The sequence below is a fragment of the Centrocercus urophasianus genome, unplaced genomic scaffold, assembly GCF_019232065.1.
Source record: "Centrocercus urophasianus isolate 14NV4802_14NV808 unplaced genomic scaffold, USGS_Curo_1.0 seq_18, whole genome shotgun sequence".
NCBI classification, from domain to species: domain Eukaryota; kingdom Metazoa; phylum Chordata; class Aves; order Galliformes; family Phasianidae; genus Centrocercus; species Centrocercus urophasianus.
In genome coordinates, this window is record NW_024884733.1 from 11,714,133 (window position 1) to 11,733,182 (window position 19,050).

At 35.7% G+C, this 19,050-nt stretch overlaps 1 protein-coding gene across 11 annotated transcripts in view; it reads left to right on the forward strand.

Annotated features, from left to right (window-relative positions):
- The window catches only part of PLPPR5 (phospholipid phosphatase related 5), a 166,330-nt gene that overhangs the window by 18,133 nt on the left and 129,147 nt on the right, over nucleotides 1-19,050 (forward strand). Inside the window, exon 1 of one of the 11 annotated variants that reach the window (XM_042819123.1) lies at nucleotides 15,734-15,763. The exons of the other annotated variants lie outside the window; for them this stretch is intronic. The gene's annotated coding sequence lies outside the window, so the exon portion shown is untranslated. Of the gene's footprint in view, nucleotides 1-15,733; nucleotides 15,764-19,050 lie in introns of those variants that run through there. 11 annotated transcript variants of the gene reach the window in all.

Here is a 19,050-nt window from a genome sequence, read left to right on the forward strand (position 1 = left end):
GTAGCACTTAATTTACAATAGGCTTGATTGTGCAGATAGAGTTCTTATTCGCTGATGCATTTGATGAAGAAAATAAAAATATGGTTTTATATACTTCTTCAACCAAGGCAAGTAATTTTTAATTGAAATAATAATTCTTTACAACAAGGTAGGAAATTGCTTTTTCCATCCTATAAATATTCACTGTCCAAATGCCTTTTTAAAATTTTAGTGAAATTTTTTTTCACTATTTTTTTTTTTTTGAACTTTTGCAAATATTAATGAAATTAAAATATGGAAAAAATATGGTAAGAACAATTGAAATATTTAATTTAATATATGCACGTGCACAGACCCAGTGATGCAAAAAGCAATTGCTCATCACCTGCTGTCTGATGCCCAGCCAGTCCCCAGGCTGTGGCTGCCTATCACAACCAACTCACCTCAGTTTCATAGGTTTTTTTTTTTGCTTGTTTGTTTGGTTTGTTTTTGATATTTTTTTTTAACGATGTCACAGTATGGAATATTGCTTTAAACAATTTAGGTCAGCTCTCCTGGTTCTGTTCCCTCCCAGATCTCTCTATTCTGCAGATATTCCTGCTTGGTCAACTCCAGTCAGCCGTCATTATTTGTTCCTTGCTTTTTAATTATTATTATTATTTTTTTCCAAGAAAAGTGGAGTTGCAGTCTCTTGCTTAAGCATTCACATAAGAATCATCACTGAAATATTTTGTATGGAATACATTGGGTGAAGAAGGACAAGAGAACTTACAAATATACCAGCTGTGTTCTGCCTCAGAAATATATTGTTTCTGAGCACCAGTGTTTGGTTTGCTGGATTCCCCTCCTGATTCACTTTTTACGGCTCCATTAAGCACTACCTTATACTGTCTCATAGAATGTGTTTACGTCTTTGTGGAAGAACTGAACTTGTGGGTCAGCATTTTTTCTGACTTCCTGTGCTACTGAAACCAATGGATTTGGTAGGAGCCCTTCAAAATACATTAGACAAGTTAAAATCCTTAATTGAAGATCTCCAGATAGACTTGTTAAATATTCTGTTGGAGAATGATATTTAATGAAAGTTTTTATGTTTCACACCATAACTTGATTAGTTTTTGTAGGTATGACAAATTCTGGACTTCAAGTGGATTAAGTTTTTCTGCCATGGGTCAGAATTTGTTCTTCCTGACTTAGAATTAAAATATTAGATAGAGGATTTCATGTAAATCCTTACTTGAGTGTGGTGAAGATTAAAGTGAATTCTGATTAACATAAATCTTGCAGTATCTGTTCCCTGTCCTCACAGCTGCCCATAGGAAACTATTTATTTATTTATTTAAGAAAAAGCACAGAGAGGTTTATTAGTTCATCAGAACTTGTTGGGACAGCCGTCTGTGCAAAGCAAGTCCTTCATGACTTTAGGCTGTACAGTTCCCTGAGCAGGGAATCATAATCTCTGTGCATTTGTCAAATGCGTGGGAAAATCTGGTAATGACAAAATCCTGTACAATAATTCTAGTCTTTCCTTCAAGTCCCTTGGTTTGATCCTCCCAATTCATATATTCCCCTCTATTTTTTTTTTTGTAAGTTGAAATTAATTATTTTCAAAATTAAAGCAAATTCATATATCTACATAACTAACCTAAATATCATTCAATGCTTTCATTAAGTTCAGTAGAAGATGCAAATATCCAGAACTTATGAAAATGAAATTTTGTTCCTTTGGCTTTAAGTAGGTAAAAATGTATTTGGCTTTACATGACCCATAAATCCACTCTAGATACTTAGATGCGCATTGTGATTTAACTTGGACAGCAGCCTTATGCATGCCACTTATGCTTGAAATGTCCTCATAACCCACATTCAAGAAATCTAGTCTGAAAACCCAGGGAACTAGGAAAAAAAATAGTAATTAAATAACTAAAAGTGAGCACCAGTATTTAACTCTGTTTCCATTTATGACTGGCTTAAAATAAGCATTTATTCCTAATTCCAAAAAGAGAAGTGTGTATGTGCATAAACACAGTGGTCAGTAGTGCTTGTAAAAGCCTCGAAGTTTTTAATTATGGATTAAAATGTAGTAGTGTGTTTCCTTCTACTATGACCAAAATCAGGGTCTACTATAACATGTACAGTAATTGTTCCTTTTGGTGCTTACATGTATGCCCTTCAGAAAAAATGTAAGACTTAAGGATGTGTTGGCCTAAATTGTGTTCCTGATGCTGTAGTTTTTGATCTTTCCTGTGTATTTAAAGTTTCGTCTTTGCCGTTACCACTTTTCACTTACATTGCATAGAACATTCCTTCAAACGTTTTTAGTGAGGCTGTGATAAAAGGTACCAGTAGTAAATGACATAGCTGATAGCTTGCTGGCTCTGTTGGTCAGTATTTTTCTAGAGAATTGAGATTAAAAATTCTCAGCTGTGGGGGCTTTGCACAGCACATAGCGCTCTTCCTTAGGTACAGTATTTTTCTCAGGGTAACCTTGTGCCCTTCCAGCAGTGCTAGGACTCTTACTGCTACCTGCTTTGTGAACAAATGATTGAGGTCAAAATCACTGTACCTTAGTACTCATATTGAACAATTTGGCTATTAAATTACGTTTAACTTTCCACTGTGACACTGAATGAATAAAATCAGGGCTCTTAAAGCGTGTCAACCTAATATCAAATTACTTTATCTCTTCTTTCCTGTGGTTACAAAGAAGGGAAGGGAAAACCAATTGCAGGCTCACAAAAACGGAAGAGAAAATGTCTTTTTGTTGGAGCCCTGGCTTTTTCAAATGGATTTGAGAACTGATGTGTCCTATAAAGAATTCTGCTTTAACCAGCTTGTAACTGTAAATTTGTAAAATTATGTTTCCTTCTGCATAAAAATGTTTTAACACCAAACAATTTTTTAAAAAATAATAATTTTAGGCTGTGTCACTGTGGGTGGGTGGATGAGTGGACTGTGACATTGCGTATGACAGGCACCTGCCCTTACAGAGCTGTCAGGCTAGTGCTTTTAGCATTGCTGCTTCCAAGACAGTGGCTGTTATGAGAGTTCTTGCAGTAGAAAGCAGAAGGAAAAGCATGTAAGATTTCATTTTGAACAAAGCTGAGAGTTCAAATGATATTTTGTCAATAAAATTACAAATTTTCTGGGGCACTAAAAAACTGGGTGTGTAGAGTATTGGGCAAGTTTTTATGTTAATTTTTGGAGAGAAAAAATATTGAAAGCCTAGATGTTCTCATATGTGTTGTGTCTGATTTTCTCTTGCCTTGTATTCTTGTAGTTATTAAAATCTTATTTGGAGTCTGTGATACTTACTCATGATACCTGCTGTGTGACTGTGAGAGAGACTGCACAATGTGTAGGAAAAAGGAGAATCATTAATCTTGTTTAGAAACTGCATGGTATCCCATGCCTTATTTCATCATTCTGGCAATGCTGAGAACATTGTTAGCACAGAATTATAATGAGCATTAGATAGAATCTATATTGAGTTGCAATATGGAATATTTCCTTAAGCTCAGTCTTGGATACCACAGCTATAACTTGGGCATTACATAGCTGGTTGGTTTTTTGTTGTTTTCTTTTTTAATCAATTGTATAAATTTTCACTTTCAAATGATGAGTTGTATTTTAACAGCTGCACTTGAATAACGCTCACACTTTGGCTAGGAATAACAGGCTGCTTTGGTTTACAGTAGGCTCAGATCACAGATACGCTTCAGTTTTTCAAGGCAAACTCAGTAGGGAGATAAAATGGACTCGTGGTGTACTGCTGATATACTGCTCTGGTCTTGGTTTTTCAGCCACGCTTCTGTAATTGAGACTACTGAGAGTTTTACTACTGATGGAAGAAAATGGTATCTGTCCATTGTTTTCTGCTTAATGTTTGGCTATAGTTGTATATGATTTCACAGTGGGCTGTTCATGTCTGCATGTTGGCCCTAGCATGTCCTTTGTGAATGGAATGTGGAGAAACATTATGGAGTCTGTGTAAGCTTCTGGAAGTGCTTACAAAACTTGACTGCGTTATTTAATTGAAACATCTGGTCTGCCAAGGTAATAACTCACCTTAGTGTGTACTGAGAACCACTGGATGAAAATAACTGTTATTCTAAAAATAGTGGAAAAGCATGTAAAATCACTCCGAGAAAACAGAAGAAGGTTTTAAATGAAAACAAAAATGAACACAAATAGTATGTATTAAACTGTTAACTCTTTTTTGCAACGTGAAGGAAATTAGGTGTGCAATTATGAGTTGAGATTTGTTTCTTTTAGCAAACAGGAGAAGAACTTAGAATAAAATTTTCTGATGTTTTGAGTGGTTACAGTGTGAAATTCACTGCTAAAAAGCAAGCAGAAATGTAGTGTGCTGAAGAAAAAGAGGTAGAATTCTTCGTTCTCACATTATGATGTGGAAATATTCTATTAGAAAGTGACAATTTAAATCATGACTCCCTCCCTGTTCTGAATGGCAGTCCATCTGAAATCTGTGTTATGGTGCTGAGTTCTGCGATCAACGTTGCAAGTGGAAGCAGGGCTTGGGGTGAAGCTAACTGCTGTGGGATTGCAGTAGATAGTGGCAGAGTTTAAGAAATGAGAAATCTTTCTTGTGGTTGAAAGAAGCTGCTGGATTAGATTGTTATTCTTTCTTGTTTTCTGCTTTGTAGAAATATAAAAATAGCAAAATCAAATGTGATTTCAAGCCATCTGTTATGATAGCAGGTTAAAGATTTTTTTTTTAATCATTATCTACAGCAATCATAAGTAAGACCAGTTAAGTGATGACAAATGCTGAGTTCTGTAGTTATCGTCAAACTGATGAATACCATGAGATACATGATTTTAAGACACAAACCTTTGATGAACATACTGAATATTTAATTAGGTTTTCTCTGTGTTTCTTTAATTCAATTCTGAAACATCTCAGAAAAATGAAAAGAAAGAATTCAAAGTAATGTAAAGACTGGAAACTTTAGCCCCATTTGAAATCATTGTTCTGCACAACTGATAGCTTATGTCATTTAGACCAAGATGGAAGTTGCAGATCTTCTGCAGTAACAATAAATCTGCAGTACTTTACGCACTCTTCTCATAAGATTCTCTTGTCTCCCTTTCCCTTTTGTTCTTTTTCTTCCTTTTCCTTTTCTTCTCCCTTTTCCTACCTCTCAACAGTCACTGACAGGCAAATAAATGTCCCTTCCCTTGGTAGGAGTATTGGAGTATTGGTGATCTTTAGGGTGTCTTCCAACTGAAACCATTCTATGGTTCTTGGTTTGCTCTAGAAGTTTTTGGAAAACATTGCTTTAATGGATTTAATGATTACTCTGACCAGAGGATTTAGTCTATTTTCGCTACGTTGCCCTATTTTAAAACAAATCAATACTTGCTGCTTCGTTTAGGTTTATTTCATCAGGTATATCTCACAGGTTTAAACTGAATGTGTAAGTGAATCATCCTGTCTTGTGAAGGGAAATAAGGCATCATATGGGCATACCACCTGTCCTTCCAGTGATGTGTTCAGATACATTTTCTTACAGTTGCAAGCTGTAATTATCCTCTATTACTCTAACATACTTTTACTGACACACTGGACATATAGAATTAATTTATTAGTTGGTGTAATTCATGAAGAAGCTCAGCAGTGGTAACATGCTATAAAGATAGGACTGGAATACCTTCTGTGTGAGATCTCCATGCACATGGCTGTTTTTCCAGTAGAACTGAGTGGATTCAAGATAATTCTGTCCAATCTTAAAGGGAAATACTAGATAAGTTTTAGGAAAATAAAATTATTTACTGTCTTCAATTTATATGAGTTTTACATTTCAACTATCATGGGGATGCAAAGTGTATGTTTGCTTTTAATCAAGTTTATATTTTTATAAAGCTCTGCCTTTTAAGAAGTAACTGGTTGAAGCAATTTTCTTGTAAATCCTTAATTTGTCAGGTACTTAACTGCTTTTAATGCCGCATTGCTGCTCTAAGTGAGTCATGAAGAGCAGCTTTTTAATGGCTTGTGTTTCCCAAGTTGCATTTCAGGGTTTCTACCAGAGGATCTATAAACAAGATTTCAGCTGGAACTAGAAAAGAGAAGTTTACATTAATATTTTGGTACAATCCTAAGTAAGTGTGCAAGAGTAAACAGAAGTGATAATGGATTTCTTTAACTAAGAGGAACAGTGCAAAAAGATAATGTCAAGTTTTGATCATTTTTATTTCTAGTGTCTGTCTTTTGCGTACATTGCATTTGCTCTTCAAAGTGAAAGGTATCACCAGAATAACCTATTTCATCAGAGATATTACAGAATGGCTGTGAGTTCATTTGTAGCTCTGTCACATTTTCTATGGACAGGTATTTAAGGGCGGTGATTTTATGAAGCCCTGTTGTATTCATGTGGCATTGTAACAGCTGCAGTTTTCTTGAAACAGAATACTAGGTATGTAAGAGCAGAAATGCTGTACGTTTTTTAAAGAAGAAAGTTTTTATCATCTTTACATCTATGTCCAAACTGTTGATTATAATAAATTGTAGAGAAACTGTTAGAAAATGGGATGGTAAGTGTTCTTGCAAGACCTGATGTCAGATGCCAGTACAAGGTGGCTCTGCTTTAGGATACTGCTGTCGTTTGACATGCCTAAATTAAATACAGTTTGAAGCAGCCCAACGTTTTGCCATAAACACATTCCTTGAGAACTCTGTGAACCACACAGTTGAGCAGCTGAGGTTTTTCTCATGTTATTTCAGTGATATTTCTGCTTGGTCTTCCATATCTTGAGAGATTTTCCTCTCCTGAGCCACTCAGGCACTAAACCTTTAATTCTTGAGACAGTTCTGATTTTTGCTTTGAAATTCTATTCAGTCCTGGATACAGCATACACAGGTAGAAAGATTGTTACTCTCAAAGACCATCATAAGTAATGGGAAAACAGAACATGGTACATTAGAAACGTGTTTTGTATATCATCTATACCCAGCAGTAAAGATTGAATTCCATTCTACAGAATTACAAATTTGAAGAATGCTGAGGAATGGTGGTAAACAAAAGGGGGAGATGAGTCCTGAATTTACAGAATATTTCTTACATGTCTTTTGCAACAGCTAGCTGGTAATTATAAAAAATGGATGTGCATTAATCTAGGCCTTCATTTCAGCTAATGTGCCTATAAAGATATATTGATAGATGGTATATTTTATTTACTGTGTTTAGCATAGTGCTGTCCTTTGTAACTCCAGTATTTTGGCGATATAATTAGTTCAGCCACCAGGTGGATGTGCAGTCATCTGTTGTGCCTGCAGCGAGGCTGCTGCCGCTGTGCTGACTAGAGAGAGAATGTTGCATTGCTCTTTCAGACTGTTCAATCTATTTCAGAAATCAGTGCTTCTTCTTTAGTGCATTCTGTGAATGTGCTGTACTTCTTTCCCACCATAGAGATGTGTTGCTGGAAAGGGCAAAGCTGCTCCCTCCCAGACTTCTTTGATCTCAAGCAGAAATGTGTTTTTGTAAAGTTAGGAAGCTTGCTTTTTCCACTGTGTTGCACAGAAGCAAAAAAATAAATTGCAGAGAATAAAAGAATAAGCATCATGGGACTTTCTCCATCTTTCTGAGTAACAAAAAAAGCTTCCCAGCTGCCTTTTCTGGAAGTGAAATCAACACAAGGGTTGCTGTTTGGCTACATTTAACGGATTCAGCATCTGCACTTGCGTTTAGGGTTGTAAAAGCCTGAAAGTAATTTGAATGTAACTGGGATTAAGCTCTGGTCTAGTCAGTTTTCAGCACTTTCTTTTACAGTTTTGGATATGTAAATTTGTGTCTAAATACAATATGTCATGCAATAATGTCAGCTAATTCTTACATGGGCCAGGCTGGAGAGTAGAATCTGTATTTCAGTTGAACACCAGTGTCCCTTATGACACAGCTTACGCAGCACTCCTCTCAGTTTGGCACTGTATTGTCTAAAGCTCTGAATACGCATTTCATAGAGCATTATGTTGCGATTTCATTTTAATTTAGAGCAAAGCATTTGGAAAAACTTCTTACACTTGTTAAAAACTTACAGTATTTCAACTTTAGCCTTGATTTCAGGATTTTGAAGAGGTTTTTAAAATTATGCCCTACAACTGTTTTCAGCATATCCTGAAATAATGAGTATAACGATAACAAACCAAAATAAAAAGTGAATTAAAGTCTAAATGGTAATTTAGAATGTGCATGTTTTTAATTACTTAAAAAAAAAATCAAATGGTTTGTTTTTTTTCTAATATAGGAGGCATTAGTTAATTTCATACTGAAGTATCAAATATGCTGCTAATGGAATCACCCAGATCAGATATTCACTCTTTGAAATACTGCCTTTCCGAGGAAATTTTTTAAGGCAAATGTAGCTTACTGCATTGCTGTCCTGTGGTAGTCCATCCGCTCAAATAAAATGTGTTTATTTATCCTGAATGCTTCAGGATAATCCTCAAGATTAATTCTATGAGTTTTATGTGTAATAAATAAAATAAGAAATTGTCTTTGCTAACTGTGTTCGCTTATACATCAACAGAACATCTTTTCCTTTTTAATAGTTCCTTGATGAGAAAATGACTTACCTTTCTTACTGTATAATGTAATTTATAAAATATGAGCACTTTCTGGCTCTGCAACTAGACCGTGCATCCTTTAGAAGAGAATGACCTTCATCCAAGCACCCAAAGATAAGTTTATTTTTCTCAGGAAGAGCGGAATGGTTGTTATGACTTTGCAGAGCAGCCTAGCATTTCATATATTACATGCAATGGGAAAGAATATGCAGTGAATTATTAGGCTGCTGCTCTGAGCTTTGGTGCCGAGCAAGCACCCATTTAGTGTCCACATACATGAAAGCCCAAGCACACTGTGCTTTCCATGTCTACAGCATGGAAAAGAACAAAGCTCTAAAGTTCTGTTGGTTGATTCAGACAGGGTGGGTGATTATTTTGCTATTCAGCTGACATTCAGGAGTTTTTCCTACTACCTGGATCCTGTTGTTGGCTTTTGCGAGCCGTAACTAGTATATAATCATTCATTGCTGGCAGTAGGGCTTGCTACTATGGTTTAATATGCCTAATTCTGTTAAGAATGATGTTTTCAAGTGCATATCCTTCTAAATGACAAGACATAAAAGCAAAAACTTCCCATCATTTCATGGAATGAATTGTAAATTATCTCTGAGTTGGCTCTCTTATTTGAGATCAAGTTAATCAAAGCATTAAAGCCAAACATACAGTTGATGTATGTAGAGAAGCCTTTCTACATTTACAGAAACCTCTGAAAGAGACATCCTAATTCAACTACAATTGGAGTTTGCAGCTAATATTTATGACCTGAAATAGGAGCATAAATTTGAAAGATGAACGAGCATTTTTCCTCTTTTTCACAATATGTCTTCACTTACGCATTTAAGTTTTGATAGACTGTTATAGTAACTCATGGGGAGCTGTTATCCATAATCCATAGGATTGCTGTTAGAAGCATTTAAAGGTAATGAATTCTTACTGTTGGATGTGTCTGGTAAAGAATATTATTGTGAGAACATAAATTAAAAGAAATGGATCAAATGTAGCTTGCCCTGAACTGTGAAATGAAAGAAAGGAATCGGTACAGCAAGGTGAGGTGATGCTAATGTTGAGAATGACTAACTAGAATGAAGGGGAATTTGGTCATTATGTGGCAGATGTGAAACGTCCATGGAGAGCACAAAGATGAATATAGAGCAATGGACTCCAATTTATTTGAAACTATAGAGTTGCACATTAGTTAATCTGTGAGATTGGTTTTCATTTCATGATTGTTTACCTTCTTGTAATTCAGCACATCTGTTTTTATCATTGCCATCTTTTGAATCTTGTTCTAAACTTTGTTATCGTTTTATGTGAACTTCTTGTTTAATGTCATCAACTTGAGTGTACTGACAGCACAGTGAATGTACTTCATCTCACAGAAATTTTTCAGATATTCATGTGTGTAAACTGGTATTAGGCTGAAATTCTTTGTATGAGTAAGTGTCTAGTATCTAGTATCCTTCAATACTGATGGGTAAGACCTGTATTGCAGACAATGGAGAAAAAGAGAAGACATAGATATGCAGTATGGAGTGATGTATAGAAAAAAGTGTAAGCATGGAAATGAAGGAAATGAATGCCCTCACTTGGTGACAACAGGAGCGTGACTAAGTTTGCATTTAGATGGGAGTAAAGGGGAAGATATATATAATTTGAGTGTGTGTATATATATATACATACATATTATTCATATTTTACAGGAATTCATAGTCTTTATATATAAAAAGAAACAAAGTCATAATATTTCATCAACCAGATTTCCATTCTGTAGTTTTGGGTTAATTCAGAGGACTTCAGGATGTTTCATTTGAATGGTAACTTCTTTTTGTACATCAGCAAATCACTGAAATATATGAAGGGTTTTATTTAATCTTATTTATTTCAAGATCTGACTCAGAACTGTTGACTCACTTAAGACTGTTACACCTCCAGTTATGCAAGATGTAAGAATACTGTAAGCCTGCATCCTCGTTAGCTTGTTATTTTAAATTGCAATATTAGCTTTAATTTTGTTCTTAATGTTACAAAACACTGACTTTTCACTAAATAATATTATTCGCCGATTGCTCCAACTTTGAGGACACAGCCTAGATCCAGTCTTATTTTCCTCTTTAAGAGCAGACCATAGAAGTAGGCCACATCATATTGAACTCCCAGTGGGGGGTGAAATGTGTCAGAGTATTCTGGCGGGGAATGTGCCCACCTGTAATGTTGAGTTTATTTCTGGAGAATCAGGGACTGTAGCAGGTGACCTGCTTCAAAGTTGTGAATTCAACCTTAACTAATTTTCAAGAGCAGACAAACGTCTGCATTTGGAAGTATTTGTCTGATGCTTTGCTTCTTGACATCGCTGCAACCAGCTGTGCTAGATGACAAATTTCAGAGAAAATGAAACTTGCTGGTGAATAATGTTGGACTTGTACTGAAAGAAACAGATCTGAATTGTCCCCAACGTGTCATTTCAGTCTCTTATAAGTGGGACTGTGGGAGTTAAGGCAAAGGTTCCTTTTCCTCTTCCAGCTGAGACATCAAAGTTACCCATGTAGTCTTAAAACTTTGAACAAGCTCAAATGCCTTTGCTATGAAGACAAAGAGGTGTTTGTACTGATGTGTGTGTGTATATATACATATATATATATATATATATTTTTTTTTTTTGTAGCCTTGAAGTGAGAAGAAATAGATGTTGCTGAGTACTTCAGGTTACTGTCTATTCAAAGCTGCCAGTGTTTCCTGCATGTAGAATATATACTTTCCTATTAATGTGATTTTTTTTTTTTTTTATTATTCTTAATTAATCTCTTCTTGAGGGCTGTTGACCACTGAGTTTTTTCCTGTGTATGTGACTCAAAATTCATCAATTCGGAATTGTTGTATTTCATTTAATGTAGTGTGCTGAACTGATAGCACCTAGGGTTTTCTTCTTGGCATTTGGGGATGTTTTGGGGATATACAGGTGTATAACCAAGATGTTATAATTTTGTATAACCAAGATGTTATAATTTGTATAACCAAGATGTTATAATTGCAATATAATCAAGAGAGTAAGGCAAAACAGACAACGATCACAAAAGAGAATAAGTGGAAGAGCTTACCCTTGGGTTGAGCTCACCAGAAGATACCAAAAGAGGGGATCTCCAGAAGAGATCCTTCCCCTCTGGTAGCCAGCTCTTAAATAGGTCCAGGAGGGGTGGAGCCTGGCTCCACCCCTTCCGGCAGCACAGGTGAATTGCCTTCACCTGTGCTCCTCTGGCTGACTCAAGGCTCACCTCAGGTGATCAATCAGAGGTTCAGGCCGTGACTCAGCAGTTCCCATACAACAGGGAAGAAAGATGAAAGCAGGGAGGTATAAATCACTTACTGTTTCTTTTTCCAAGCAGAGGGTTGGCAGACAAGCCAAATAAAGGTTTATGTCTGTAAATCTTAAATGGTATTTCTGAAAAAATATTAACATTCAAATTGATTCAAAAACATCTTCTCTGCTGAAAGTCAATACAAACATTTTAAATAGTGAAGAAATAATATTTTGTACTCTTGTGCCTACATTTTATACAGGCTAGATTTCTTCTCAGAAGATGTGAATGCTGTCAATAATGTATTATGAAAGTCCACCCTTGAGTTTGCAAATTCACGTATGAACCCTGAGGCATCAACTTGAAAAGATTTAACCCATAATGACAGCTCTGAACAAATGATTAACGATAACAATAGTACTGAGCTGTGTTAGAAGTGGAAATGTATGTCTGCGCTAAAAATATGTGTAAAATGAATAAACATTAAAAATCATGGATTAACACCTATATTGCGAACCTTTCTGTGAGATTCCAGAAAAGAAAAATCCAGTTACATTTTTGAGAAAATTAGCGCTGGAAGAGCTGCAAACATCGTTTTAATTGTTAGATAACTAAACTGAAGCAATTACAAAATCATTGAGCATGAATCTGGTATAACAGTCATTCTAACTTGTAGGGCTACACTGACCGCATTAAAGTTATTTCAGATTATGCTGAAATAAATTAATTCTTAATTTGAATATTAAAATCTGACTTGATTCTTAGGAGATCATATTGCTTGCGAGATAGAAGACATATTTTCTAGGCTTAGACAAAGCAGCTACATCTAATGCAAGCATGCGAGTGGGGATTTCTGACATATCTTCACCTCAGACATTCTCTAGTTTATTTTGTGCTTCCTGAGAGTGGTGATGACTTTCACTAACAAAAAGCCTCGACACTGCAGTGTGATGGCACTACTTGTGCCTTGTCTTGCTAAGATCACCGTGCCTGTGTACCTAATTCATGTGTTGAACAAGTCTATTAGGATCAATGGTTGCTCCTCTGGACAAATATCTGCACTGAAACTTACTTTCAAAAATCTGAAATTTTTGCTTTTCCAATATCTCCTAAAATGAAAAGAATGGGAACCTCTAATCTTTGAATAATAATCCTTACAGATGACTATGGAATCAAACTGTGAGAACGGCTCTTCATTTCTATAGTGTTTATAGCAGTCATCATTCTTTGTCTGTGTTGGGATACACCCTGTGACAATTGTGTAGATGCTTTAATGCAAGCCAGTCTTTCAAATGCAATGCAATTTGCAATATTTTGTGGTAAGCGTTATTTCAGTATGACTAATTTATAGCATGTTCCTGTGGGGACTTTCAGACTAAGTGACAAGCATAACTTGAGAATTCAAAGCGACTATGAAACATGTCAGTTTGCAGCGGTGCAAATGTAGACACTGAATAACTGTAAAACTAATTTTATTCCTTGTAAATAAATAAATAAGTAATTGTTAACAGAAATGTCATTGAGCTTAACGGGTTCCTGAGTTCACGCAGTTTTATCCAAAGCTCCTTTTAAAATTTGTTTCCTTTGACTTCAGTGAATCTTTGCTATCGGTTTATCTACTGATGTTTGTGAAAATGCAATGATTTTTTCTTTTAAAAGCTGGAAGGCTATATTGAAAAAAAAAAATCATTACAATATTTGACCAATTATTATACATTTCGCCAAGCAACAAGTTTTTGAACTACTATAAGCTATACAAGGGCAAATGGTTTTAAATTAGAAGAGAGAAGATTTATATTAGGTATTAGGAGGAAATTCTTTACCCAGAGCTCTGGAACAGATTGCCTGAGAAACTGTGGATGAGCCATCTCTAGTGCTGTTTGAGGCTGGATTGAGTGAAGCCTTGGTCAGCCTGATCTGGTGGTTGGCAACCATTTCATGGCAGGGAGTTGGAACTGGATTATCTTTAAGGTATAAAAGCCATTCTATGATTCTGTAACTTCCTCCATTAATCAGCTGTATTCTCCTTCACTTTCTGGTATTCCAGCACATTACCAGTGCCTGCTATCTGTCATCAGATTTCTTCCACAGGGTGAAGTACAAACTAAGATGTGCTTTGCAGGTTTCCCATGTAGTCAGTGATATTGTCTCCTCTTTTACTGTCTGGTGTTGTCTCAGTAGAACTCTCCCTTTCCCATTTGTAGTCTGTAACCTTAAAACATAAGAGAGCGAAAGTAGGCTAGACTTCTCTAAAAATCCCCGTGTAAATCTCCTGTTGCTGAATTCACAACACAGTGAATTCTAAGAATCCATCATCTATTGATGAGTTATGTATTATTTCAGTTCAAACTGATTTCCTCACAAATATGAAACAGGAACTAATAAAACGTGAATGGAGGAAATCCTGGAACACTCATTTATTTTCTTCACTGAAGTTTGATCCTGTTCCCATTTATTTCAGAGACTTTAGATCAGGCCCTATTGTTAACTACTGTTCCATTCTGTTTCCCTGGTAACGTTTTATTTTTAGCTTCTTTATTCTACAAAGATGTGGCATGGAAGGTTCGTTTTGAACATGAGCAATTGTAATTTTATTTTAAATGTTTCATTTCATGGGCAAGAAAAGAAAAAAGGAAAAATAACCCACCTAACTCGTCCCCACAAAATATCTACAAATATCAGACATTTTTTTCATGGCTTCAATGAAAGATTTTTGGGAGATAGACTATTGTGAATTCATGTATTTTTAAATATTGTCTGTTTGCACATTGGAGGTGGTTCTGATTTTCTTTGGTTTGTAGAAGGTTCCATATTACCAATAGTACAGCGATTTAAAGAATAATTGATTTCAGAGAAAAGAAGAAATATTATTTACTCATCTTTAATGCTAGTCACCATTACTATCTGCACATCTGCACGACAAAGTAAAGGATTTGTGGAGATTGGATCTGCTTCCATTTCTAGACTCTATTTAATGACGTATACTTGTATGACCATCTGAAAGCCTTGCTTAAACAATTCTTTGGTCTTCATAAGACTTCTCTGTAAGAAATGAGGCTAGCTCTTAGCTTTTAGACTCCAGAAATCATTACGTAGTAGGATTTTGTAGGAGGTTGCAGATTTTTCTTCTCTAGTATTATCTGCTTGTCCATTTGAATTCAACAGTCTCTCCGACTAAAGAGCAAGTGTAGTTGATAAGAAATTTAATTTTTCATGTATTGATTTGTCAAGTAATCGTGATTAATTTTAACCCTTTCTCTCAACTGAGAGGCCACACTTAATGGCCACACTCCCTGAGAGGAAGCTTTGCTTGTGGGCTTTTGGTACTTCTGAAGAGAAGGAGAGCAACTCTGCTGCATAATAATAAAAATAAAAAAGCAGTTCTATGTAAATACAAGTTCAGAACAACTACATCGTGGACAAAGCAGAACATATAAATATCTGTTTTAAAGATTTCAGTACTTTTCAAAGTAGTTTGGATTTGGAGTGCAATTCACCCATTAATAGATCAAGGACTTTCTGATTATGTCTTTCACTTGAGCTGCATAGGAAAGATGATCTGTCAGAATTTATCAGCAGATGAGTGATTATTTATCCTCTTACGTAGGCTCCTATTTATAGTATTTGTCAAGCAAGTTCCCTCCTAGGGGAGGATTACCATATGAGCACTACGTGGTGTGATGAAAGCCTTAACATAACTCAGGCTTTGTAATTTCCTTTTATCTGAAATAATTGTCATAGTAAGATATAAGGACTAAAAAGCTCTTACAGTTCTGACTGAAAATCTTGTGCTATTCAGAAGGTGCCTTGGTTACAAGCAGATGCTTCTGTATTCCAGCAATTGTGAAATCAAGGCTCTTCAATAAATGGAAAAGAACCCCTGATTTTCCCTGTTGCTAAGGAAATGGTAAGAGAGAAATAATCATTCTTTTGAAGAAATGACCAATTCTTGTTGTAAGATGTCATTCTCAGTATTTCTTAGCTCTGTAGCTTCATTTGTCCAAACAATTTCGACTGTGTTTGAGGTAAGAGAGTCTGATAAGATTTAGATGCTAGCTGATCCAATAAGATCACATCACTATCTCTCAAGAGATTAAGTAAAATGATGAGAAAGTGGCCAGTTATGGTCATTGGCCCATCTTATCTTCCACATCCAGGAGTAGTGCTAATGGTAGTTAACGGGTTGCTTTCTGCCAAAGTTCCTTGTTCTCTTTGCATGGATACATTTTATTTTTTTTTTTTCCTCGTACAGTAGGCAGGAATGAAAGGCTTTCCGAAAGAAGGAATTACTAGGGCTTACAGAGAACAAAGGCTCATACAAATTTCCTGTCAGTCAGTTGTATCTGATGTGCAGGAAAGACAGACTGATTAGGACAGAGGGTTAGGACATATCCTTGTTTCCAGCTAGAACATTTGATTTCAGAGTTTTGAATTTTAGCACTGAGAAGAGAGCAAAATTCTACCGCTTGCATATGTTGGTGTGGGTTACCAGCTAGCCCTGCTTCTATTGATGTTTTTTTTAGGGTTGATTACTTGATCTGCTCTCAAAGACACTGTCCTTTTTGAAAGCTACATGTGCTGGTGCTGTGCATTATTTGCACTTCACTTTTGTAAAAGAGGAAAACATTGAGAGCAATGAAAAATAACTACCTTGAAATAGTATAGCTTTCCAGAAGTGTGACAGTCAGCTTTTATTTCTGTAGGCATAGAGGCATAAGGCTACTAGTGTTGAACACTGCCAGTACAGTGGTCCTAGTGCCATCTCATTGGGCTGAGTTGTAGGATTCTGTCTTGGGTTATGCACTACTTCTGTGGCATTGAGACTGATGGCACACAAATAGGATAAAAAGAAATACAGCCTATTGTACTGAGGGTTTTTTTTTTTTTTTTTTTTTTTTTTTTTTTTTTTTTCTGTCCTTTTGAATTACATTCTTAATTAGCACTTTTATCTCTGGTCTATACAAATCACACTCTAGGAGTGAAAACAAGCCCAGTCCAAGTTGAGGTTTCTTTTATAAGACTCTTCTCAGGCAGTTAATAAGAACATTTGAAAGAAGATGTAGATTTGAACTTTGTGTTCAGTGGAGAGTTATTGTAATAAGCAGAGATGTGGAGTAATGTAATTCCATAGACCAACAGTGCTGAACCAAAAAGCAAGGTGAGGAGTTAACAAAATCCAGTGGATGCTCAGCAAAATGTCTAAAAATGTATGTTTATTCAATATCAGAAAAGTATGTGTCATCTTAAAAATGAAATTTGAAAGTACTTTCAGCTTGTTTATGCTTAATAGGTCTGTGATACATATCCAGAAGCCTCTGCTTGCATGAATTGTTGGGTGGTGTTGGTATCAGAGATGTATAGACATTACAAATGTCTGAACTTCTGGATTAGTAACTTCTTAATTCAATTGAATTTACTATTCTGAAAGGATGAAAGATTTTTTCATTAAGGGGGGAACAATTACATAAGATTGATTCATGCCTTTTAATATAAGGCGTTACTGTGTAAGCTACTTCCAGTGAATACCATCGTGCAGTGAATGCATTTAAATGAAGCACCTTGTTTTGATCTCACTAAAGGGAGCAAAACTGAATAATTTTCAAACCTGTCACTTTTTCCATTTAAATGTTAGCATCAGAGTTCTACCAGGAACTGGGAGTGAATGGAGTATATGATTTATTCCTTGATTTGAAATAGCTGTTTAATGTTCTCTTTATAAAGCCTGGCTTGAACAAAGGCATACATTAACTCTGTGTGCATACACACATATATGGTGCTAGAGTAGGATTCCCTTTCTTTCATTTTGAAAATACATTTTGAATGGGGAGACGCATCTTAGTTTTGTTCACTGATACATTCTGTGCTATAAGATCTGTGAAGAAACTTTGTTTTTGAATTTTATAAATCAGGGTTGTAACCTCTTTGAAACATTCCTACCAAATTACCTGTGAACTGATCTGTCATGTAAAACACTTTCGTAAATTTATAAAAAAATGAGTTATGTTATTGTCATGTCTTACTTGACTTCTCACCTCAGGGACCTCTGAAGCCCTTTTAAAATTTAGCACAAAATAGGCATAAGTTTCAGTTTAATCATTCGTAACTCCAAAAACTTCTGCATAAGTAGATACGAGTCAGCAATTTGAATTGGAGTCCGTTCACTTTACTTAGGGGCACTGTTGCTGTAACCAGAATCATCTAAGAAAATAAGATAGTTTGTCAGTAGAAATAATTTATCTACATCTAATCTAATCTCTATGTCAAAGGTACCCTTCATAGAGGAATTCATTTCTGGCCTAACTGTAGACATACAAAATGTTCCTTTTGAAATATTTTTACTAATTGTCTAATCCATTGAAAGGATCATTCCCAGAGGAGAAATCATCAGACTTAGAGTTCAGCTTTAAGCAGTCATGTCCTAAAAGGGTCTGATTTACTCTGCAGTCTACAGAGTGGATGTATGTGGCAGGCTAAGACATGACCTTTAATTATGGGAAGTCAATTGGCTGGATAAATTCTACTCTTTCTGGCTAAAAAAGACAAAAAGTATTTTACACGAAGTCAACTTCTTGTACAAATGCAGTATGCTTGTGTATAATTACATACAAATAAAATTGAAAATCCTGAAAAAAAATGCTATATACTGCTATTTCTCCATACAATCACTGCTGTAAATACAAAATAGGAATAAAACACCCTGGATTTGGAGTGATAATGGTGGAAGCTCACTCTATTCTAGCACAGCTGATGTAGGTATAGTAAAAGGATGAATCTTCCTCATGATGAAAATTTAAGTGCCCCTCTCAGACTGTGGTGCTTAGCTGAAGAAAGACTTTGGTGTGTACATTGCAGTAGCCTCTGTCCTGCTGGGCTTCTTTGCGTGTCTGAGTCAGTGACAACTTGCATAGTGATGTAATGTCTAGCATTAGGCTGATTGCAACATGTGTGAAATGGGACCCCTAAGGTGACATTCAGTTCAATTTTGTGTGTAATAAAATGAGGTTGATTGTTCTTGATACAAAATTACTATAGAATTGCTGTACCATGACATCACCTAATGCAAGCAGGGTAATGATGTGCCATTGCAAATTGCAGAAATGAAACACCTAGGAGCTCCCTGTTATGCACTTTGCCATGCTGTATCATCTTTCACTTTTCCTATTCAGTACATACACCAAATTTAACTGTCTCTTT